Genomic DNA, 25740 nt, shown 5'->3' on the forward strand with positions numbered 1-25740 from the left:
CAAATATTCCTTGATATTGACAAAGGAACTCATAGACTAACTCAGAACCTTTACGCACAATAGAAGATAGAAGAAGAGAAATATTTCCTATATGTTGTTGTAGCCTCCCTATTATAAGTGTGGCCGGAAACACATTAATAAGAGGGACTCTACTGACACAGCTCCATGACACCCTAGGACTCTTAAACCATGCTTTGATACCAAGTTTATCACGCCCCAAACCTGGGAAGCATGACCGTCGCTCAACTGAGTAAACCCGGTCCAGAAAGCCTGCTTTACATCAACCTCTTATCATAACTCATGCATGATTTATAAAAACATTATTTGATCTTGACTTTCAAATTGAATACAATTGGCTCAATGGCCTAAAATCTTTTTGATGATGGGTACATAGCTTCATAATTAACTATGAACATAATTTAATGAAAAATCTCAAATCTTAAATACATGGCCCACAATGTACATGGAGCTTCTATAACAATAGATACCTAAGTATATAAAACAAACTAGACTCTAATACCCGCTGGAACTGTAGCGGGCTCACCATAATCTACTGGAAGAGGGTGTACTGCTATAATTGATCAATACCACGTGCTGTGGAACCACCTGCATTCATTAAAGATGCAATGCCCTCGGCAAAAGGGACATGAGTACATGTCAAATAGTATCTACATGAAAGGCAAAAGGAACAACATATAAAAATGCGGTAACATAAATAAGAGTCAAATAAAGTACATCAATAACCTACGAAACATCCCATAGAATCACATTTTAAGTTTTCTTATACTTACATCATTCTAAACTTCTTTTAGAATCAACTGAGTCATGTGAACTATACGTGGAATACATAATATAATATAATTGAAACAACATGTACAAACAAGGCCAATGAAAATGGCACTTATTGTATACGTTAACAATGCGCTTTATTAGACAATACATATCCCCCTCTTATTTTACACCTATACATTTGATAGACCGTCCTTAGTGTCCATATATCATATTATACACATATGCGTTTCATAGACCGGCCACAATATTCACATATCATAAAACTATGCATTTAATAGACCATCCACAGTATCACCAATGCAATACACATGTGCGTTTCATAGACCGTCCACAATGTCACCTATAAAATACACATGTTGTCACACCTCCTTTTTACCCGAAAGGGGATATAAGGGAGTTTTTCTAATTAAAGTGACAATAATCGAAATGGAATTATTTATATTCAAATAAGAGTCGCCACTTGGGATAATTTATGGTGTCCCAAGTCACCGGTTTAAAATTCTGAATCAAGAAAGTTGACTCTTATTTATGATCTGTGAACACAGAAATCCGGGTGTCACGACCCAATCCCCGAACCCAATCGTGATGGCGCCTCTCGCGGAGACAAGGCCAGCCGAACCAAAATGGAACACCACTTTTAAATAGTTAATCATCATAAACAATAGTAACATATAATATAATGTTCATAAATTGCAGAATTTAACGATAATAACAGCAGGAACCATCCCGACACAGCCCAAAACAAGTCTTGAGCTACTACAGAATCTGCTATAGGTCTACAAAGTATGGAATCCGATACAACAGTCTGAAGAAAACATAAATGATAGAGGATAAGAGAGACAAGGGGCTGCGGACGTTGACAGCTACCTCGTAACTCCAAATCACTGCCTAGCCTGGAAGGAATCAGCGCTCAGGTGCGGACTCTGCTATACCTGAATCTGCACACATGGTGTAGGGAGTAATGTGAGTACTCCGACTCAGTGAGTAATAATTACAAATAATGGCTGAAAGTATGAAAGCACGTAAAGGCACAAAGCAATTCCATATCAAGCAGTAAAATCATTTAAAGCAGTAAATCAGTGAAGAAATCAAATGATATTCCTTTTTAAAATAAGTAAAACAGGTAATTTAACCGGTAATTAACAAGTAGAAATCCACCCCTCGGGCACAGTATTAATCGCTCAGCATAGTATCAGCCCCTCGGGCTCATTCTCAGTACAGTATCAGCCCCTCGGGCTACCTCACAACCACTCAGCATAATGGTCAGCCATTGTTACCTGACCAAATTGCATCATACAGTGTCATTGTTACCACTGTTTCAAATTACATGGGTACCCGCGCTCACTGTGGGTGTGCAGACTCCGGAGGGGCCCCTTACGGCCCAAGCGCTATATCAAGCCACCTTGTGGCATCATCACTCAGCATATCCTCACATCACTCAAGCCACCGCATGGCATAAATAGTATCTCAGTCCCTCGGCCTCATATCACTCAGCATATCCTCACATATGGCCCTCGGCCTCACTCAGTCCAGAAATCATCATAAGCCCCTTGGGCATTAGTAAAACAGTAGTTCTCAGCCCAAAACATGATGTAGAAATACCATTTAAGTTTCAAATCTGAGTAAGAGTGGCTGAGTTTGTAAAACAGTAGATATCAACAGGACTAAGTTCAAATAATAAGTCAAGTAGTGAGGAAACGGTGATAAAAATCCCTGAAGGGTTCAAATAGTTGTCACGAAGCCCAAATATGGCAATCAGCCCAAATCATGATGATAACAAATGAATTTCAGTCAAATATTCAGTAAAGTCATCCATCGGGATGGACCAAGTTACAATCCCCAGTAGTGAAAAACCTCACGCTCATCATCCAGCGTGTATCTTGCCTCAATATAGCACTTCGATGTGAAATCCGGGGTTTCAAAACCTCAGGACATCATTTACAACCATTACTCACCTCGAACTGGCTAATTCTCGAGCTCGCGACGCCTTTGCTCCTCGAATTGGCCTCCACGCGCATCGAATCTATCCAAAAATCAGAACGAATACGTCACAATATGCTAAGGGAACAAAGCCCAAGCAAAAACATTCGAAAAATATCAAAAATCTCGAAATTAGCAAAACCCGAGCCCCGGGCCCACGTCTCGGAATTGGGTAAAATTTACATTTTCAGAATCCTCATACCCTCACGAGTGTAACCATACCAAAATTATCCAATTCTGATACCATTTGGTCCTTCAAATCACATTTTACATTTTTGAAAGGTTTCACAATTTTCTTCCCAAATTCCATCTCAAATCACGAATTAAATGATGAATTCAGTGATAGATTCATGTATTCTAGCCAAATCTGAGTTAAAATCACTTACCCCGGTGAATTTCTTGAAAACGTTTCGAAAAATAACCAAAATCCGAGCTCTCTAGGTCAAAATATTAAATAAAACCCAAAACCTCATATTTATAGGTACCCCTCAGGTATCAGCTACCGTGGGCTGCACCAAAACTCACGTGGTTCGTGCAAGCCAGTGCGGTCCGCGCAAAGGCAACATGCGGCCGCACAGGCCTCCCAAAGCAGTGACAAGCTTTAGTATTTTAGCCATAACCTTTGCTACAGATGTTCAAATTGCAATATCTTTACCTTTATAAAAACTAGACATGAAGGGCTACAACTTTCATTTTTAAATCACCTCAAAATTCCTTGTAGAGTAAAAGATATGAGCTTCCGAAAAAGGACCAGCGGAATGTTCTTCGCTGCGGCCGCACACCATTTTGTGCGGTCCGCATGACACCTACTGCGGACGCGCCTGACTTTGTGCGGTCCGCACGGAACTCACCGCGGGCGCACTCATTTTTGTGCGGACCGCATGGGTGAGTTCTGGGGCCTGCAACCCCTGTAGGCCTGCTACATCTATGATTTTTGCACTAAAACATCCCGGAACCTACCCGGAATTCCCGGAACTTCAAACCAATTGTACCAACACATCTCATGACATCGTTCAAACTTGCTCAAAACTTCGGAACGCTCACAACAACATCAAATCACCAATTTAACATAGGATTCAGGCCTAAGAACTCCAAGAACTCTTAAATTATGCTTTCGATCAAAAGGTCTATCAAATCTCGTCCGAATGACCTGAAATTTTGCACACACATCCCAAATGACACAATGAAGCTACTGCAACTCTCGGAATTCCATTCCGACCCCTATATCAAAATCTCGCCTATCAACCGGAATTTGCCAAAATATCAATTTCGCCAATTCAAGCCTAAATCTTCTCTACAACTCCAAAACCCATTCCGATCGCGCTCCTAAGTCACAAATCACCTCCCGAAGCTAACCGAACCATCAGAACTCACTTTCGAGCCTTCTAACACATGTGTCAACATCCGGTTGACTTTTCCAACTTAAGCCTTCTTAAAAGAGACTAAGTGTCTCATTTATTACCAAATCCTCTTCGAACTCGAACTAATACACTCGATCACATAAAACACGGATAACGAAGCGTAAAGAAGCTGAAATGGGGGAAATGGAGCGGTAACTCATGAGATGACTGGCCGGGTCGTCACATCCTCCCCAACTTAAACAAACATTCGTCCTCGAACGAGTCAAGAAACATACCTGAAGCCTCAAACAGATGAGGATATCTGCTCTGTATCTCCTGCTCTGTCTCCCAGGTAGCCTCCTCCATGGACGACCCCTCCACTGCACCTTCACTGAAGCTATATCCTTTGACCTCAACTTCCGAACCTGGAGACCCAAAATAGCTATTGGCTCCACATCAAAGGTCAAATAATCATCCAACCAAACCGTGCTGTAGTCCAAAACATGAGACGGATCCCCACTATACTTCCGGAGCATAGAAACATGAAATACCGGATGCACACTCGACAGGCTGGGTGGCAAAGCAAGCTAATAAGCCACCTCTCCAATCCTCCGAAGCACCTCAAAAGGCCCAATGAACTGGGGACTCAACTTTCCTTTCTTCCCAAATCTCATAACACCCTTCATGGGCGAAACCTTCAGCAAGACCTTCTCACTGACCATGTAGGACACATCTATAGCCTTCCGGTCCGCATAACTCTTCTGACGTGACTGTGTTGTACGAAGCTTCTCCTAAATCACCTTCACCTTCTATAAGGCATCCTGAACCAAATCTGTCCCCAATAGTCTAGCCTCGCCGGGCTCGAACCAACCAACCGGAGATCTACACTGCCTCCCGTACAAAGCCTCATATGGAGCCATCTGAATACTCGTCTGGTAGCTGTTGTTGTAACCAAACTCTGCAAGTGGTAGAAAATTATCCCATGAACCTCCAAAGTTAATAACACAAGCACGCAACATTTCCTCCAATATTTGAATAGTACGCTCGGGCTGTCTGTCGGTCTGAGGATGAAATGTTGTGCTCAACCCTACCTGAGTACCCAACTCTCTCTGCACGACTCTCCAAAACTGCAAAGTAAACTAAGTACCTCTATCTGAGATGATGGAAACAGGAACACCATGCAACCGAACAATCTCCCGGATATAAATATCTGCCAACCACTCTGAAGAATAAGTAGTACACACAGGAATGAAGTGCGCAGACTTGGTCAGCCGATCCACAACCACCGAAATAGCATTGAACTTCTTCAAAGTCCGAGGAAGTCCAACTACAAAGTCCATAGTGATCTCGCCCACTTCCACTCGGGAATAACCATCTGCTAAAACAAGCCTCCCGATTTTTGATGCTCAAACTTCACCTGCTGACAGTTGAGACACCGATCTACAAATCCCACAATATCTTTCTTCATTATTCTCCACCAATAGTGCTGCCTCAAATCCTGATACATCTTCGCGGCACCCGGATGAATGGAATACCGCGAGCTATGGCCCTCCTCTAGAATCAGTTCTCTAAGCCCATCCACATTGGGCACACAAATACGTCCCTGCATCCTCAACACACCATCATCACCGACGGTCACATTTCTGGCATCATCATGCTGGACTCTGTCCCTAAGGACAAGCAAATGCGGATCATCATACTGTCTCTCTCTGATGCGATCATATAAGGAAGATCGAGAAACCACACAAGCCAACACCCGACTGGGCTCCGAAATATCCAACCTCACGAACCGATTGGCCAAGGCCTGAACATCAACTGCAAGGGGTCTCTCCCCAACTGGAATATATGCCAAACTCCCCATACTCACTGCCTTTCAGCTCAATGCATCCGCCACCACATTGGCCTTTCCCGGATGGTACAGAATAGTGATATCATAATCCTTAAGCAACTCCAACTATCTCCGCTGCTCAAATTAAGATCCTTTTGCTCGAACAAATGCTGAAGACTGCGATGATCAATGAACACCTCACAAGATACGCCATACAAGTAATTCCTCCAAATCTTTAATGCGTGAACTATGGCAGCCAACTCCAAATCATGAACGGGCTAGTTCTTCTCATGGGACTTCAACTGCCGAGAAGCATAAGCAATAACTCTACCCTCATGCATCAACACACAACCAATCCCAACTTTTGAAGCATCACAATACACAGTATATGAACCTGAAACTGATGGCAAAACCAACACTGGAGTTGTGGTCAAGGCTGTCTTGAGCTTCTGAAAGCTCTCTTCACACTCGTACGACCATACGAATGGAGCACCCTTCTGAGTCAACTTGGTCAAGGGCGATGCAATGGATGAAAATCCCTGAACAAGCCGGCGATAATAGCTTGCTAACCCAAGAAAGCTACGAATCTCTGTGGCTGAGGATGGTCTGGGCCAACTCTGAACCGCCTCTATCTTCTTCGGATCAACCTGTATACCCTCGCTGGACACCACGTGCCCCAAGAAAGCCAATGAACTGAGCCAAAACTCACACTTGGAGAATTTTGCATAAAGATTCTCCTCCCTCAGTCTCTGTAATACAACTCTCAAATGCTCCACATGCTCCTCCTAACTACGCGAGTACTCCAAATGCTATTATCGAAAAATATCAAAAATCTTGAAATTAGCAAAACCTGAGCCCCGGGCCCACGTCTCGGAATCGGGTAAAATTTACATTTTTAGAATCCTCATAGCCTCACGAGTCTAACCATATCATCATCAGTGATAGATTCATGTATTCTAGCCAAATCTGAGTTAAAATCACTTACCTCGGTGAATTTCTTGAAAAACCTACAAAAAATCGCCAAAATCCGAGCTCTCTAGGTCAAAATATTAAATAAAATCCAAAACCTCATATTTATAGGTACCCCTCAGGTATCAGCTACCGTGGTTCGCGCAAGCCAGTGCGGTCCGCGCAAAGGCAACATGCGGCCGCACAGGCCTCCCTTTGCAGTGACAGGCTTTAGTGTTTTGGTCATAACCTTTGCTACAGATGTTCAAATTGCAATATCTTTACTTTTCTGGAAACTAGACACAAAGGGCTACAACTTTCATTTTTGAATTACCTCAAAATTCCTTGTAGAGCAAAAGATATGAGCTTCCGAAAGAGGACCAGCGGAATGTTCTTCGTTGCGGCCGCACACCATTTTGTGCGGTCGCATGACACCTACCGTGGCCGCGCCCGACTTTGTGTGGTCCGCACAGAACTCACCGCGGGCGCACACATTTTTGTGTGGACCACATGGGTGAGTTCTGGGGCCTGCAACCCTTATAGGCCTGCTACAGCTATGATTTTTGCGCTAAAACATCCCGGAACCTACCCGGAATTCCCGGAACTTCAAACCAATTGTACCAACACATCTCATGACATCGTTCAAACTTGCTCAAAACTTCGGAATGCTCAGAACAACATCAAATCACCAATTTAACATAGGATTCAGGCCTAAAAACTCCAAGAACTCTTAAATTATGCTTTCGATCAACAAGTCTATCAAATTTCGTCCGAATGACCTGAAATTTTGCACACACATCCCAAATGACACAATGAAGCTACTGCAACTCTCGGAATTTCATTGCGACCCCTATATCAAAATATCGCCTATCAACCGGAATTTGCCAAAATATCAATTTCGCCAATTCAAGCCTAAATCTTCTCTACAACTCCAAAACCCATTCCGATCGCGCTCCTAAGTCACAAATCACCTCCCGAAGCTAACCGAACCATCAGAACTCACTTTCGATCCTTCTAACACATAAGTCAACATCCGGTTGACTTTTCAAACTTAAGCCTTCTTAAAAGAGACTAAGTGTCTCATTTCTTACCAAATCCTCTCCGAACTCGAACTAATAAACTCGATCACATAAAACACGGATAACGAAGCGTAAAGAAGTTGAAATGGGGGAAATAGAGCGGTAACTCATGAGACGACTGGCCGGGTCGTCACACCGGGTAAGGAATTATGTTAATCCGAGAGAAGGTGTTAGGCATTCCCGGCATCTGTGGTTTTAGCACGGTCATTTAATTATTAATAGTTGGCCTAATTATCTGATTAATTACATATTTTAAAGCTACGTCCATTTTTAACTTTCTAACAGCTTTTAATGTTTATAGAACAAATCATGATTGGCGTATACTTGTTGTTTTAGTGCACATTGCAAACCGCATTACATGTAATGCACCCGCGATCTACAACATGTGAATTTTATTAAAGGTTCGAAATTGTGATCAGGGCATATGAAATGTGCACCCGGATTCGGGAATTACGTATCATAACTAGGTCACAAGAATCGTACCCTTAATTATGATGATTTACTATAACGCGCCTAAAGCAACTAGCGCATTTAATTATTTTCTGAATCTTTGAGATTGTTGTGATGCCAAATTTATGAACAAGATATTATAGGGGGGCAAATAGTCTAGCTAACATGATCTATTACGTGGCCAGATTCCTTATGGTCCAAAACCCACCTTATGTCCCATTCTTATTCCTTGCAAAGAAAAAAAAAACTCCAATTTTTTCATCTACCCGATTAAAAGCATTTATTCAAGAACCAAGACTATATACATCACAATCGAAATAAAAAATAATTAAAACAATTTAAATAAAAACTAAGACATGCTACTCAAACAATATCGAATCACAAATCAACCAACACGCGCACCAAGCTATCATAACACATTGAAACAAGAATAAAAATTGAGAAATGGAGCTTTTATTGATGAACAAAGCTGAAAATTGCAAATCAATCGTAATAACAAAGTAACGATCGTTGGACTGAAATGCCTAAATCGCGAATCGGAACCTCGACAAAGAAACTTCGCTTGACCGATGAAGACGGGAACGGACAATCTCTGCTCAGAATCCCTTAGTTTTGACTAGAAAATATTTCGAGAGAGAGCTTGCTCGGGTGTCTATGGAGCAATGCTTCAATCTCGTCTAACAAAGCACCTTAGTCCGACGTTTCTGTGATTTGTCTTTTTGTTTTTCTACAAATCCCAAATCTTTTTCTTTTCGACAATCCCTAAACTTACAAACGTAGGAATTGGTTAAAGAAAATGCTGGGAGATGCTTGCAGAATCAACGTGGAGTTATCTGAGCTCAAATTCTTTCCTTCCTCAGCATAAAACTCCCTTAATTGTAAATTTCAAGCTACTTTCCAGTGCTAGCGTATTGATTCGGACTGGTGGCGCAAGAATGCAAGATTTGTTCTTTTATTGTGTTAGGAATTGCGACTGTTCTTTTTAGGAATTGGAATCTTCTTCTTAGCTAGGTCTAGCTTGTGAAGATGTAGAAGAAGAGTCCTTAAAGTGTTAGGGATTTATGGGTATTGAGCTTGGATTTATGGGCTAAAGGTCCCAAAATTAGGTCTAAAAAATGGGTTGTTTGAGCCCAAATTTTATTCTTTCTCCTTCAACAAGACTAAAAATACTACCCCATTTACTAATTAATACTACTTAAGTAAAATAACTATTAAAATAAAATTAACTGTTAAAACAAATCTATTTTTGGTATTTTTCAAATATCATACTAATAGATAAAAATGGAATTAAATTGAAATCATTGCAAACTTAAAATAATATTCCTACCAAACTACTAATAATCCTGAAAACAAAGTAGAACTATTTTTGTATTTTTAAATTTTATGAAAGGTAATGTGTAAAACCTCGGGGAGGGTCAACTACCTCTCTTTGACTGGAAGCATAAAGAGTTTTCAAACAAAGAATGACGAGACAAGTTTTTGACCCGAACCTTATTTAGAGAGACCAAAAACTAAAATAAAAGAGAATGTGACCGAGCCCTGGTATCTGAGCTGCCTACATATCCTTGGCTATAAAGGAATTAGGCCACGTGTAGTTTAGAAGTGAATGAGGTGATGGAGTGTGTGAAGTGGATGAGAGAGTCGAGTGAGTTTCCGTCCGAGGTTCTGATCCGAGGTCATGTTATTACATCAAAATCAAAATCTAAAAGAACTAAACAAGTCTATCAGCTATGAGTTACAAGATTCCTATCTATAAGTCTTCTGAAGTTTGATCTTGAGTCTTGAATGGTTCTTCATGCAGACTTTTCATTTGGACCTTGATGCTTGCTAGCTGCGGGTGCTGGTTAATTCTTCCCGGCTTTTTCGGATCAAGATCGGTCATATAGTGCTCGTGATTTTAGCCACGTCTTGAGCAGTTCACATCTTTCATCTGCTTCTATATTTTGGATTAATTTCTTTTTTCCTATTTTTTTTTTGGATTGAGAGTACTTCTATTGGTCATCTCAGACTGTTGACTCGTATTCTTGCCGTGAGCTTCAGCTACTTCTAGCTTGAATTTAATTCTGAAATGACTTCTCTCGTTCTCCAGGTGGGTGCCTGATATTGACTTGAAACTCGAAATGACTCTGAAATGAATTCTGAAATGAGTTCCCTCGTTCTCCAGGTGGGCGCCTGCTACTACAACAAAACAAACAAAACAAAAGGAACTTTTCTGCCCCAGTTTGCAGTAGGAAGATTTGTGAGTTATTAGTAGAACTATAAATCACTCACAAATCACCTATGCTATTAATGAAGGATGCAATTGATGGGAGTAAAATGAAAGACTCGACTAGGATGTGCATCTCCTAGGGATGAAACTTGAATAACCCAAACTAGGAAGTGCGTCTCCTAGATTTGAGATTGAGATTGAGCTTGCGAAAAACTATAAACTAAGTTTGACTAAAGTCAAATCTGACCCTATTCTCCAGGTGGGACCCCTGATTTCAAGAAAACTAAAGATTAATAACTTAAGAAAACTAAATACTGACCTTTTTTTTTCAAATCCAGACTTCCCCTTCTTTTTTTTAAATATTATCCAAGGAGAAAATTTATCAGACTAGGTCTCCTATCTTAGGAGAAAAATTCGTTAGACTAAGATTTTGATCCTAGGAGAAAGTTCAGACTAGGTTTTCTATCTTAGGAGAAAAATTCATTAGACTAAGACTTTGATCCTAGGAGAAAGTTCATCAGACTAGGTCTCTTTTCTTCTCTTTTTTTGGTATCTTTGGAGAAAGATTCATCAAACTAAGATTTCTATCCTAGGAGAAAGTTTATCAGACTAGGTCTTCTATCTTTGGAGAAAAATTTCTCATACTAAGATTTTGATCATAGGAGAAAGTTCATCAGACTAGGTTTTCTATCTTAGGAGAAAAATTCATCAGACTAAGATTTTGATCCTAGGAGAAAGTTCATCAGACTACGTCTCTTTTCTTCTCTTTTTTTGGTATCTTTGGAGAAAGATTCATCAAACAAAGATTTTTATCCTAGGAGAAATTTATCAGACTAGGTCTTCTATCTTAGGAGAAAAATTCATCAAACTAAGATTTTGATCCTAGGAGAAAGTTCATCAGACTGGGTCTTTTTTCTTTTTTTTTTTTGGTATCTTTGGAGAAAGATTCATCAAACTAAGATTTCTATCCTAGGAGAAAGTTTATCAAACTAAGTCTTCTATCTTAGGAGAAAATTCCTCAGACTAAGATTTTGATCATAGGAGAAAATTCATCAAACTAGGTTTTCTATCTTAGAAGAAAGATTCATCCAACTAAGATTTTGATCCTAGGAGAAAAATTCATCAGACTAGGTCTTCTATCTTAGGAGAAAAATTCATCAGACTAAGATTTCTATCCTAGGAGAAAGTTCATCAGACTAGGTCTTCTATCTTAGGAGAAAGATCCATCAGACTAAGATTTTTATTGGGAGAAAATCCATCAGACTAGGACTTTTATCCTAGGAGGAAAAATGTGAAAAGCAATGCCAAACTTTTATGCATATGCAGACAAATAAAGGCAAAGATTTAAGAAACTTTTTTTCGAACCACTATCCATGCTCTGCTTTATTCCTGTTACAACAAAGAAAATTTTGTTAGTTTTAAAAGTGATGGTCGGTTTGTGGCCTTGAGTCTTCGGCAGCTTGGCTTTTAATCAATCAGTTCGAGTCGGTCTCAAGAGACTTTTGCTCTGCATTAACCGTGATTGTTTCACACCCAGTACCATTTGTATTTGTGGCTCAATCAGCCTTATCCCAGCTGGAGATCTTTGCTTAAGTGACCTTTTCTGATATCTTAAATGACTTCCTGCTTTTTGAGCAACTTGTCTGTAAGAGAGAATCACCAATTATCTTTGCTTGCACCAAGTAGGCTGACAAGGGTATTTTGGGGGGGTGCCTTTGCCTGAATCCTCAAAGCATGTTGAAAGTAACAACTGAGTGTGCTGGCTAAATTTACTTTGTGCAATTGAAAAGTTGGTAGCAGATTTTGAAATCCTTTCTTGCTTTTTTTGAAAAGGACTGACTTAGAGTGAAGGGACACAATGATGCAAAGAAACAGTATTAACAAGAATTAAATAAGCAGAAGAACGAAATGTAACAATTTAAATAATAACGATAGAAATCCATAAACAAAAGCTACCTAGATTTGTTGTCACAATTTCACAGACTGTCTAAGAATACTACAAATAGGGGTCCGAAAGATAAATACAAAGTTGTTTCTGAAATACATAGAAGAAACAGTATGGAAAGATAGAAGGAGACGCCAAGGCTTGCGAACACCTGCAGGACTACCTCAGATCGCCTGATGGACTGAAGGCAGCAACCTCACTATGGTCCAAAAGCTGCAACATCGGGATTTGCACACAGTACAGAGTGTAGTATCAGCACAACCGACCCCATGTGCTGGTAAGTGCCTAGCCTAAGCTCGGCAAAGTAGTGACGAGGCTAGGACAAGACTACCAAATAAACTTGTGTATTTAAATCATATACAGTGGGAAATAAAGGCAGAAATTTATAGTTAAAGATTGGAGGGGGAAACATGCGGCAGGGAATATCAGGTAATAACAGAAAACCAATAGAGGAATATAAAGAAAGCCATAATTCAATTATCAACAAGAATCAAGAACTCAATAACACATGCACGGCATCACCCTTCATGATTTTACTCTCATCATCACCATAAAAAAACAATAGAATCGGCACGGCATCACCCTTCGTGCTTTTATCTCACATAATCATGGCATGGAATTATCCTTCGTGCATTATCACTCATATCATGGCACGGTATTGTACATCGTGCGGCACGACATCACCCTTCGTGCTTTACACTCTTCCTCACCCAAGCAACAATCACAAAGCAATTTGGCCAAGGGAATCAATAATATCACAATAAAATCTCGGCAAGGGAACAATAGCATAACAACAATATCCCGGCAAGGGAAACAATATCATGAGTAATAACATCCCGATAAGGGAGATAATATCAAAAGAAGTAACATCCCGGCAAGGGACACAATATCATAAACCTCTTCTCTTTTCCACATTTACTTCACAACTCAATTCTCAACTTGAGCCAACACTCTACAATGTTCAATTTCCAATAATACTTCCACAAGCCTTGTTCAACAATAGAAATTATCATATAGAGCATGAACAATATGAAATGGAGTCACATTAATCATAGTATAAGATTCACGGGCATGCTTGCCACCAACGTATAGATACTCGTAACCATGCCTATATGTCGTACTCAACAATTAACACATAGCAAATAAGACACAACTCCTAATCCCTCAAGCTAAGGTTAGACCAAACACTTACCTCAATGTCACGAACACAATTCAAGTCTAAACTACCGCTTTACCTCTTGTTTCCACCACCAATTCACTTGTATCTAGCCACAATTTACTTAATGATATCAATAAATGCTAAATGAATTATTTCTAATGCATGAAAATAGGTTTTCTAAAGATTTTCCCAAAAAGTCAAAAATTGACCACAGACCCACATGGTCAAAACCCGAGGTTCGAATCCAAACCCGACTACCCATTCACCAACGAACTCAAATATATAATTTGTTTTAAAATCAGACCTCAAATCGAGGTCCAAATCCCCAAAATTTGAAAATCCTAAGTTCTACCTAGAACACTCAATTTCCCCCATGAAAACTCTTGATTTTGAATTGAAATAATGAGAAAAGGTGTTATAGAATAAAGAAAATAAGTTAGAAATGACTTACAATTGATTTGGAGAAGAACTTTTCTCTAGAAAATCGCCCAAGAGAGCGTAGGGTTTGAGAGAGATTGAAAAATGAAAAAAAATGCATCTAAGTGCAAATTAAATGGTCGCAGATGTCGCAATTGCGACCAGGGTTCACAATTGCGAACCCCCTTCAGGACTTGTTGTCTACGCAAATGCAAAAAATCTGTCGCATTTTCGACAATGGGAAAATTCTGTCACCTTCGCAATTCCCACCCAGTGTTCGCATTTGTGAAAAGGGCCTGCCCAGACATGGATCACATTTGCGACACTTGGGTCGCATTTACCAAGCTTGTTCACTTCACAATTGCGAAGCCTGATCTCGCAATTATTAGATCAGAAGCCTCGGCAAAAATACCAGATACCAGCACTTGCTCCTAAATCCAATTTCACTCCGTGGACTATCCAAAACTCACAAGAGCCCTCGGGGCTCCAAACCAAACAAGCACGCAAGTCTAAAAAATCATACGAGCTTGCTCGTGCAATCAAATCGTCAAAATAATATCAACAACTATGAATTAAACCTCAAATTCATGAAATCACTCAATAACATCAAAATTACTATTTTATCAACTATAGGTCTATTTTATACCAAACCAATTCCGATCTTTATTAAATTTACAGATTCAACTTAATTATTATTTCAAACTTGTATCGGGCTCCAGAACCAAGATACGGGCCCGATACTATCAAGAAAATGCATCAATTCACTTCTAAAAACCTTTATATGTTCCAGAAAATAATTTTCTTTAAAAATTTCATTTCTCGGGCTTGGGACCTCAAAATTCAATTTCGGGCATATTACCAAGAATGTTAACCAATGTCAACATTATTCAATTTTAATAGCCAATTTCCTTATTTCACATAAAAACTTTCCGAAAACGCGCTCGGACTGCGCACGAAAACCGAGGTGAGATAAAAAGAGGTTTTTTAGTACATAAGGGGGTTGTTGTGGAGAAAAAAAACCTGCTTTTTAGAGAGAGGAGGAGTGTTTTATAGAGGGAAAAAGAAGCCCCCACCATTCTACTCATCATTTCTTGTTCAAGCCGTGGAGATTTAACAAGGAAAGCTCACAAAGTCTCCTTTAAAAGGTCAGGTTCTAGCCCTAACTTTAAATTTCGAAATTGGGCTAATTAAAGGTAGTGAGGGATGTGGTTCTTGAGAATAGGAGTTGGTAATTTATGCATGCATCTGCCAATCAAAATTGTAGGGAGGTTGTAGAACATACATGGGTGACCTATGGATGTGGGAATTGGTTGTGGGGTGAAGAATCACCACCATAGGACTCTATAGTCGAATTTTCACCCCTAGTGTTTGATGGATTGCCTAAGTGAGCTGAACCCATTAACCACTTCCTAATTATGGTTCAACTTTGTCATATCTCTAATATATTGAATTCACTTGAAGTTTCGAAACGTTGCAATAATCTAAGGAAAGCTCAAGCACAATATGTTGGCTAACCTCTTCTTATATAATTGGGTTCCATGAGTCCCTTATGAATTCTAAGTAGGGTTTGACCAAGCTCTCATCCTTATCGTGCTAAATTATCACAAATGTTTGACTTATTGAATGTCTAATTACTCTAACCATGTCTCAATTTCTCTATATTCATATCATGCTCTTTCTTGGGAAATAGTCCAAATATGATTGAATCATCAAATGATTATGAATTCAATCCATAGTTATGTTGATATCATCATGCTCTTATTTGTAAATGTTTTCAATTTGTCCTAAGACCTTATGTATTCATGAACTGAAGTTGTTATTTTTTCCGGATTATTTATAAGAGTCTTTAAATTAATTATAGGGCATGTCAAGTCAATGAATGAAAGTGTGGATTATGAAATACGGCCATCGTGCAAAGAATGATGATTTATATATGTGGCCAATAGTGCCAATAAAATGAAAGCAAGTATGAAAGGAAATGAAAGAATGTGATTTCTTTTGTATGATAACTGTTTAGGGTTTGGGGGTTAGGTCACTGAGGAAGGCTGAGTTATAAATGCCCAAGTCTAACACAACACGTGCCGGTTTAAGGGTTGATTGATGGATAATTTCCCATTGTATTATATTGAGATTATTCCCCTTTATTGGGATGAGTTAATAGCTAGAAAAGACCAAGTCGACCCACTACACATTATGGTCAGACGGCTTAGCCGATCGGGCAGAAATTGGACTCCATGCTGCGCACATGGTGGTGTTGCATTTCTATGTCGAACCTCATACTTTGGGGTGAGACGGCTTAGACGATCGAGCAGAGATCGGACTCCGTGCTATAAGCAAGATGGTGTATTAGTTCTAAATATCTCCCAACCTAAAATATTGATTTTTACTTGAAGATTTACTTCAATCTTGACTTGGTATTTTATTATTATTTAATTTTCTCATTGATATTATGTTTCCCTCCTTTTGTATTGTTTCTCCATTCACTGAGAGAGCATTTAGCTTTACATACTAGTACTATTGTATTTCTACTAATGTCCCTTTTGTCGGAGACACTGCATCTTTAATAGATGTAGGTGGCTCCCCAGCAGGTTACATCGATCATCATCAGCAGTACACCCTCTCCTTAGCTGACTCAGTGAGCCCCAATTCTTATTGGGGTCTTGTGTCTTTTGCTCCTTGTACATTATATTTTGAGGTATAGTCGGGGCCTTTTCACCGGAACTTTCACATTACTCTTTTGTTTCAATTAGAGGCTTTGTGGACATGGTGTGGGTTATATTTTGATTAGGGAAGCTAACTAAAAATATTGTAAATATCATACATGTTTCCACTTTTAACTATGAAAATGTAACATTTTGGAAATCGGAAATGTAATTTCTAAAAGTGATGAAAATTGATGTTGCACACCTTATTCTCTCATGTTCAACTACTCTTGTTAGCAATCCTCACATTATTCATGGGTATGGTTGGGTGGAAGGCATGAAGTAGACTTGCTTGACTGGGATATCTCGGTTGAGCACCGGTCACGCTCCCCAAGGTCGGGGCATGACATAGAGGCTTATTCATAGTGTGTAGAATTTTTGTTTACGCTACATTAATTTTTTTTCACGACCCAAAATTTTACTAAGTTGTGATGGCATCTATCTCATCCCGATATGTAATCCAAACAATATAAGTTATAACTAAACTGGAAAAAAAATCAACAATATAAATAATAGAATGTACAACCGAATTCAATACCATTACACCAATGACTTGCAGTGCAAGTCATGAACCACTATAATTTAGATTTGCAACCTGATATGAAGAATAAATATATTAGATGAAGTTTACATAAATAGAATTAAAAATTTTAACTGCCATGAACAAAAGGTAGCCTAAATCTGGAATGTGGGTACGTCTTCAATGCTAAGCTTCGTCACAATACCATAACAGGAACTAATAGACAAGAATAACCATAATATATCTTCTCTATTGCAGTGTGCAACTCGATCATCACATATATAATATCTTCTCCATTGCAGTGTGCAATCAGATCCCATATCTCATATAAATACTGTTGTAGCATGCAATGCGATCCCTCATATAATATCAATAACGTTGAGGCATGCAACTCATTCCTAATATCAATATTTATATTGTTGCGTTGTGCAACCCGATTTCAATATCAATATAAATATTATTGTGGCGTGCAACCCAATCCCAATATCAATATAGATTTATATGAAGCTATTCAACAACAACCAACCACTGAAAATTTACAACATAACACCAAGAAAGCTAACGCGCGAAATTCAGCTTGGAAATCCAAACTTAACCCAAGCAAGATGAGCAGCACAATACCCCCAAAGCTAGTCACCCATGTAGAAAGACAAAGCCTCCACAAAGCATAACATACAACCAATCAAAAAGTCACCCAACCCGGCTAAGCAAAGAAGTGTAGAACATGAAACAAGGAAGGATGCACGTTCGGTGAAAACAGGTATCAAGTAGAGGTGTGTAATAAGAGAAATCGTGTAACAAGTGATGGCATGAAACAAGTAAATACATTTTGCATGGGAAGGCAGGTAGTAAGTGAAGGCTTGTAACAGGTCAAGACATCTGATAAGTAAATCGCGTAACAAATAGAGGCATGTAACAAGTACAATCTAATAATAAGTAAAGAGATGAATTCGAAGAGGACAAGTAGTAGAAGTAAATCAAGTAAAAGCGTATGAGTACCCGTAACAGACAAGATAGAATACTGATATCACAGTAACATGGCAAATAGGTAACACGAAGATAACTACTTAAAGAACACATAAATGAAGGTAACACACAAAAGAACAAAAAATAATAGGAACCCAAGTAAAGGTCATGTAAGTGTTTAACGAACGAGTAATCATAACAAAAAAAATTCAATTATTTTGTCATAGTAACAACCAACTTGCCAATTTTATTTCGCACCACACGACAATACTCATCATGCCAACATTATTTCATCCGCACAGAAATAACCAACGTGCAACCATAGCCGTAATCCCCAAATCATCATCTCTTATTAAGGATAAAGAAGTTCAAGCAACATATAAATAACATGTATAAATATAGATTTGTCATACTACGATCAATTTATGTATGCAAATGAATATCAAAACAGCACATTAAATCCTTCTTAAGATGTCATATATTCTAGCATGATTTCTAACACAGTTATTATTAGTCATCAAATTAAATGAAGCATAAGTTAAGAGATCACCAATGTCAACAAAGGCACAAAGAAGCATAAAATTTCACCTCCCGATCAGAGAAATGCTAGCACATTTATATGTGCTCGTCACTTTGTGTATGCGTCCCCCTTACTTGTAGGAAACAATATCATTTAGTAGAAAATTTCCCCCCCCCCCCAATAAAGCTTGGCAAGATACTTACCTCATTCTAAAACTCAATAAACAATCAACCATAACTTTTCCTTTGGAACAAGTCCCAAAACCAATCAAATCTAGCCAAATAGCGTTCAATAAATTCAAAACAAGCTTTAGAAACTACCCACGAATGAAAAAGGTTCGATTTTGATCATAATTGAAAAGGTCAACTTGGGTCCACGTGGTCAAAATCCAAGATTCATAATGAATCCCAATTACTCATTCATCCCCGAGTCTAGATATGTGATTTATTCTGAAATCCAATCTTCTTTTGAGGTTAAAATCTCAATTTTATAGAATACCTAAATGCTACCAAAAAGTCTCAATTTTTTCTTTGAAATTCAGAGATTTGATGTGAAAGTTCATGAAAAAATAATGGCAGAATTGACTGGTAGACACTTATACTTATTCGGGTTTGTCATCCCGATCCTTATACTTAATAAAGTTTCATCTAGACATTTATAATTGTATAAAGTCAGTATTTTAAACCCTTCTGATCGTTGACCAAGTCTATGTGGCAACTTAACGGCTGAATTTGACCAAATACTTGTATTGCACGCATAAGGAGTGTGAACATATATATTTAAACCAAAAATGATTAAAATAAGGAAAAAAAAGAAAATACAAACACAAATTAAAAAGTAAAAGAAGAGTGCTTCTTCTCTTTCACGTTCTGCCACTTCCCCCCCCCCCTTCTTCTTTTTCTTCATGTTATCCCTCCTCCTCCATTTTAACCCAAAAATTATTTGCAACACAGCCCTCCTCCGCCACCTCTTTATCAATCAATAACATCCCTAGACATCCGAAATCACCGCTAGATTAGAAGCATTTTTTGGAAAAATTTCTTTCCCACATCCCCATTCCCCAACTTTTTAAGATAAGCTTTTGCAAAGAAAATAAGTAAAAATAGTGGAAGAAGATCGCTGATGAAATATGTTTCTGACAAGTTTATCTGTAGCGAAATTTCATAAGTTTTGGGTGAAGTTTTTGGTGATGATAGTCTTTTGGTTGGTTATTTCTAATGGCATGTGCTTTTGGTGGTTAGGCAATTTTACGATTTGGGGCTAAATACAGAAAATTTTATGAGTTTATTCTCTTGATTATATGTAACCTAACATTATTTTGAAGGTGTTGGTAAAGGTAAAGGAAATGGTGGGGAATAAAGAAGGTGGCAGAGGAGATGGTTGAATGATTTTATTTTTTAAAATATGAGAAATAAATTAATGATGATGTGTCAAAAAATCTGACGTGGACACTGATGTGTCATTCATGTCAGGGATTTGAAGAACACGCGAGATGAGAAGGATTTAAAATAGTGATTTTGAATAACTCTAAGTGTCTAGATGAAACTTCATTGAGTACTGGGACCGGGATGACAAACGTGAATAAGTACAAGTGTCAATCAGCATATTCTTCCAAAAATAATTGAAAACAAGTTAAAGATGCTTACCAAAGAATTTGGAGAAAATCCTCTTCAAAAATCATCACTATGGAGTTTAGGATTGAAAAATAGTGTAAAAGAAGCTAAGCCCTGAAATTCTCTTTATTTACCTAGTTGCTGATATTACAATTGTAAACTCTTGTTCGCAAGAGTTTGCAATTATGATGATCGAAAAAGCGATCCATTCTTTGCAAAAACAAAATATTTCTAAGCCTACTGATATTTCAAATGCTATGAAGGCATCACAAATGCGATGATTGTGCAGTCCGCAAATGTGAGGATGCCCCTAACTCCTCACAGACGCAGATGCGGCATGTTACTTGCAATAATATTCACACAAGTGCAATAATATCATACAAAAATATCATACACGCTCGGGTCACCTGGGCCCCCAACCAAACATGCGTACATATCCAAAAACAACACACGAGCCTACTAGAATCGTCAAAATACCAATTCGAGGTTTTTTACCAAAAATGATGACCGTGGTCAACACTAGCATTATTTTACATAAAAAATTCACATTTTATTTAAAATATTTACATTTATATTATCCTAAAATCGACATGGACTATACATGCAAATCATAAATCATTAAATAGAGCTATGAAAAGTCTCGAAACACATAAATGAAAGCTAGTACTCAATGTTGATACCCAATTTTTTCCTATATATTTTTCATATGCAAAATACTTTCAAAAAGGCATATGTAAGCATATATAAGCATGTCCAAGTGTTTCATTATTTTTCCAATTTTTAAAAGATTTTTAAATCAATTTATCGCCTTATTTTATCAAAAAAACAATAATTATTTCCCAAATTATCATTTTTTTGGTAACTGGGGCAGATAGAGTATGAAGAAACCCTATTGAAATGCATCATGCCGCATCGGTTTGAAGCTAAAGGCAAGTTTTCCCAAATTGACAGGGGTTGTTCATGGTAATGAGAGTGAGAGTGTTGTCCAATGGTGCTTTGTATGTAACAGATGTAGAAGGCGAATGTGTGGATATGATCATCAAGTCTGGCGCAATCAAAAGATGTTACGAATGTTTTCCTTGGTTTGTTTAAATTGTGTAGTTTGCACTTGGCATGTTTTGGAAATTGAAATGACGAAGGCATTTTGTTCTTCTATCTAAACACTTTATCCTTCGTCACCCCTTTTGAACCTCATTTATTTTTTTTTATACCCCTCTTTCAGAATTAGTAGAAAAGATCATAAATGCAAACGTGAAAGATGAGTAAAGGAAAAAGAGAAAAGAAAAAGAATGAAAAGAGAGAGAAGAAAAAGAAGAAGAAAGAGAAAAGAAAAAGAAAAGAGAAAAGAAAAAAAGAATAAGAAAGAGAAGAAAAACAACAACAAAAGAAAAAGAAGGAAAGAAGAGAAAAGGAAAAGAAAAGAAAAATCACAACAAACAAAGTAATTCCTATGACATGAACTATGTTCGACCTGATTCCTTTTAAGAATACATAGGTAGCCTCATGGTTCGGTCTCATCAAAACAAAAATCCAAAAGTCCCCCATGCAAGAAACTGGGGCAGAAGCTGTGTTTGTTGTGAGAAACCTGATTCCGAAAGTTGTAACTTTAACCCATTTAAATTGTTTTGAGCCTTTTATACCCTTTCCTTCTAACCCTGTCCAAAAGCTTACATTACGGTCCAAAAAAAGACCTTCTGATCAGTCTTTGAGAAATACCAAGTCGAGCAAGTAAAGGTAATTCATGTCAGGGGCAACACTCTGGTTCAAGCAGGAAAATAAAAATGAGAGAGCCTTATTGGTGAAAACCTTCACGGGCACTGTAAGGCGACGGGAGCTGAGAGAAATAAAAAATGAGAGAGTCTTATTGGTGAAAACCCTCGCGTGTACCGTAAGGCGACGGCAAGTTGAGAGAAAGAAAAAAAATGAGAGAGGCTTGATAGTGAAAACCCTTCGGGCACTACAAGACGAATAAGGATTGTGAATCAGATTGGATAATCGGAGCATTGAAGTCCAGTTTAATGGTTAATGGGTATAGCAAGAGTTGAAAATCAGACTTGTTTGACGGATTAGGCCACTTAATCAACATGTGCATGTCATGATCATTAGAGTTGGTATCCACGTCTGATAGGTTTCTACTTTGTAGTTTTCTTGTTATGAATCATCTCTTTCCTTTGTCTTTTACTCTGTTCCTTTTGTCTTGCTTACTTCTTCTTCCTGAGTTGGTTTGGTCAAAATAAGTGGTAAATGACTTCAAATTTGCCACCAGCTTTTCAATTGCACGAAACGGGATCTGGCCAGTACATCAAAGTGTCATAAGTCAGGAAAGAACAACAAGCGCATTGAGCTGGTAATAATCAACATGCTTTGGGATCCTTATGAAATACAAAGGTTTGGTACACATCAATTCAGGAACAATGCAACAGATGGAGGGTGTTAGGTGAACAGATCAAAGGTATTTTCGGTGAAACATGACGGTTTGGTACATATCAATTCATAAACAATGCAACAAGATGGAGGAGTTTGGTGAACGGATCAAATGTATTTTCTGTGGTAGGATCGACAAAAGGTGTTTAATCAGTGACAAGCGAGGTCCTTCGAGCAGAAATCAAAGTTATCGTGACAAGTGAAGGAGCAACAGACCTCAAGGCCAGGGCCAGTGGTTTAAGTCAAGAAAAACAACATGCGCGATGAGTGGGTGGCAATTGTCGTGCTTTGGAATTCATGAGAAACACAAAGTTGCAGTACACGTCAACACAAGAGCACGATGCAACAAGATGGAGGGGTTGGGTGGACGAATCAAAGGTATTTTCAGTAAAACACAAAGGTTGGTAAATGTTAGTTCATGAGCGGTGCAACAGATAGAAGGAATTGGGTATGAATGGAGAAGGGACATTTTTTGTGATAAGGATGGCAGAGAAAGTGGCTAGTCCATAAACAAGCAAGATCCTCGAGGGTAAATCAGTTATCATGAGAAGTGAAGAAGCAACCGCCCTCAAAGTCAAGGCCACAAACCAACCACCACATTTTTAAACTGATAAGATTTTTCTTTGATTTGAAACAGGGGCAGGAAATTTCGGTTGTTTCGGAGAAACCCTCAGTGGAAAAAGGCAGTCACCAAACAGGTTTGATTCTTGATTTTCAGGACCCTCCTAGAAAATAGGACCTAGTTTTAAGTTCAGAAGTAGCATAATCTAGCATAAATGTATCCCAACAAAATATAAGTTAGCTTAGAAGTTTGCATGTTCGAGATAGGATTCAATTAGGAGTTTCCAGGACCCTCCTGAATAATGGGACTTAGTTTTAAGATTTCGATTAGATAACAACATTTAGTGTAAACTCTACTGTAGGGTAGTATAATTCAGACATGAAAGTTGTCACCCTTAAGATAAAATTTGACCTTTGATTTTAAGGACCCTCCTGGATAATGGAGAGTAGTTTAAAGATTCTTTTAGATAACAAGATTTAGCATAAGTCACACTATAGAAGATATAACTTAGATTTTTAATTGTCGTTTAACTATGAATTTCAGGACCCTCCTGGATAATGGGACCTAACTTTCAACTCTTAGTAATACTTGGTAATACGATTTAGTTTTACGCTCACATCTGTGCCCAGTCACCAAACTGGGGCAGGAAAATTTTCTTTGTTTTACCTATTTTGAAGTCAGGAGCCCGCCTAGAGAGTAGGGAATACTTTCAAAGCGTAGCACTCAGGAGCCCGCATGGAGAACAAGGGAGTACAATTTAAGTTTTAACTTTCAAATTATTTGTTTTGTCTATGTTGAAGTCAGGAGCCCGCCTGGAGAGTAGGGAATACATTTCAAGTTGAAGTCAGGAGCCCGCTTGGAGAGCAGGGAAAACATTTCAAGTTGAAGTCAGGAGCCCGCCTGGAGAGCAGGGAATACTTTCAAGTTAGCAGTCAGGAGCCCGCCTGGAGAACAAGGGAGTACAATTTAAATTTTAGCTTTCAAATTCTTTGTTTTGTCTATCTTGAAGTCAGGATACCAAATATTAGGACTCGGTCACATTCCCCTTTTCTCTTAGTTTTAGTCTCTCCAAATAAGGGTCGGGTCAAAAACCTGTCTAATCAGTCTTTGTCTGAAAACTCTGCATGTTTCCAGTCAAAGAGGGGCAGTTGTAGACGTGATTTTTGACCCTCCCCAAGATTTTTCATATTTTAGCGCGTAAATATTTAATTTAGGCATAATATAGATATTTTAAGTAATCTTGACTCTTTTACTTTATTTTATTACAAGAAAATAAAATTTACAAAAATAGGTTCATTAATGTTTCGTAGTCATTTTTAATCTTAAATATATATATATATATATATATATACAACAATAGTATCGTATTTTTATTTTAATATGATATTTGAAAATACCAAAAATAGATTTGTTTTAATGGTTAGTTTTATTTTAATAATTATTTGAATAATAGTAATAAATAATAAATGGGCACGTATTTTTAATCTCGTTCGCAGCGAAAGAACAGAACTTGGGCTCGAGCAACCCATTTTTAGGCCTAATTTTAGACCTAGCCCACAATTGCCAAGCCCATAGTTCCTAGGCCCATACCCCTTAACCTAAAAACCCTACCAAAAAACCTACAATATAAAAAGAAAAAGCCTAAGACTAAAAAGAGAGAAAACAATGTTGAAAAGAAAAGAACGAGCAACTGCGTAAAAATGAGACCCCCCCCCCCCCGCACGTCATCTGCTTCAATCCCTCCCCATCTTTCTTCATTTTCCCAGCGAACCAGAACGACCCCCACCCCTGAAGATCATCGTCTTCCCCCCAACCGAAACCACTGAACCAGACCCACACCACCTCAAACTCGCCGGAGAAGCCAACGCCCACCCCCTGATCATTTACCTTCTTACTCAACAAAATCAAAAATGTTGAAGACCACTTTTAAATCCTAAATAGCGACACACACAAGCAGTCACTGTTGTTGTTGCATTTTGTCGCGGTTCCAGCAAGTTTTGAGGTCTCGATCGGAGGTTCCGTTTGAGTCGCCGAGGTTCAATATGTCGAGGTCGCAGGTTCATAGTTCAGTTAGTAGCTCGTTGTGGTCGAATCAATTCGAATCTCACATTTGAAAAGATATTCAGCAAAAGGGTTTGTTCTCTTTCTCATTTCAACCAACATTTTAGCAATCTTAGTTTTATTTTCATTGTTTGTCTGGAACGTGTATGTTTGACTCTGTTATAAATTTTTGATGATTTAGAACGATTCATAATTGTTCTACTGTTCCGTTGTTGTTTTTTAGAT

The sequence above is a fragment of the Nicotiana sylvestris genome, chromosome 7 (assembly GCF_000393655.2).
Source record: "Nicotiana sylvestris chromosome 7, ASM39365v2, whole genome shotgun sequence".
Taxonomy (NCBI): Eukaryota; Viridiplantae; Streptophyta; class Magnoliopsida; order Solanales; family Solanaceae; genus Nicotiana; species Nicotiana sylvestris.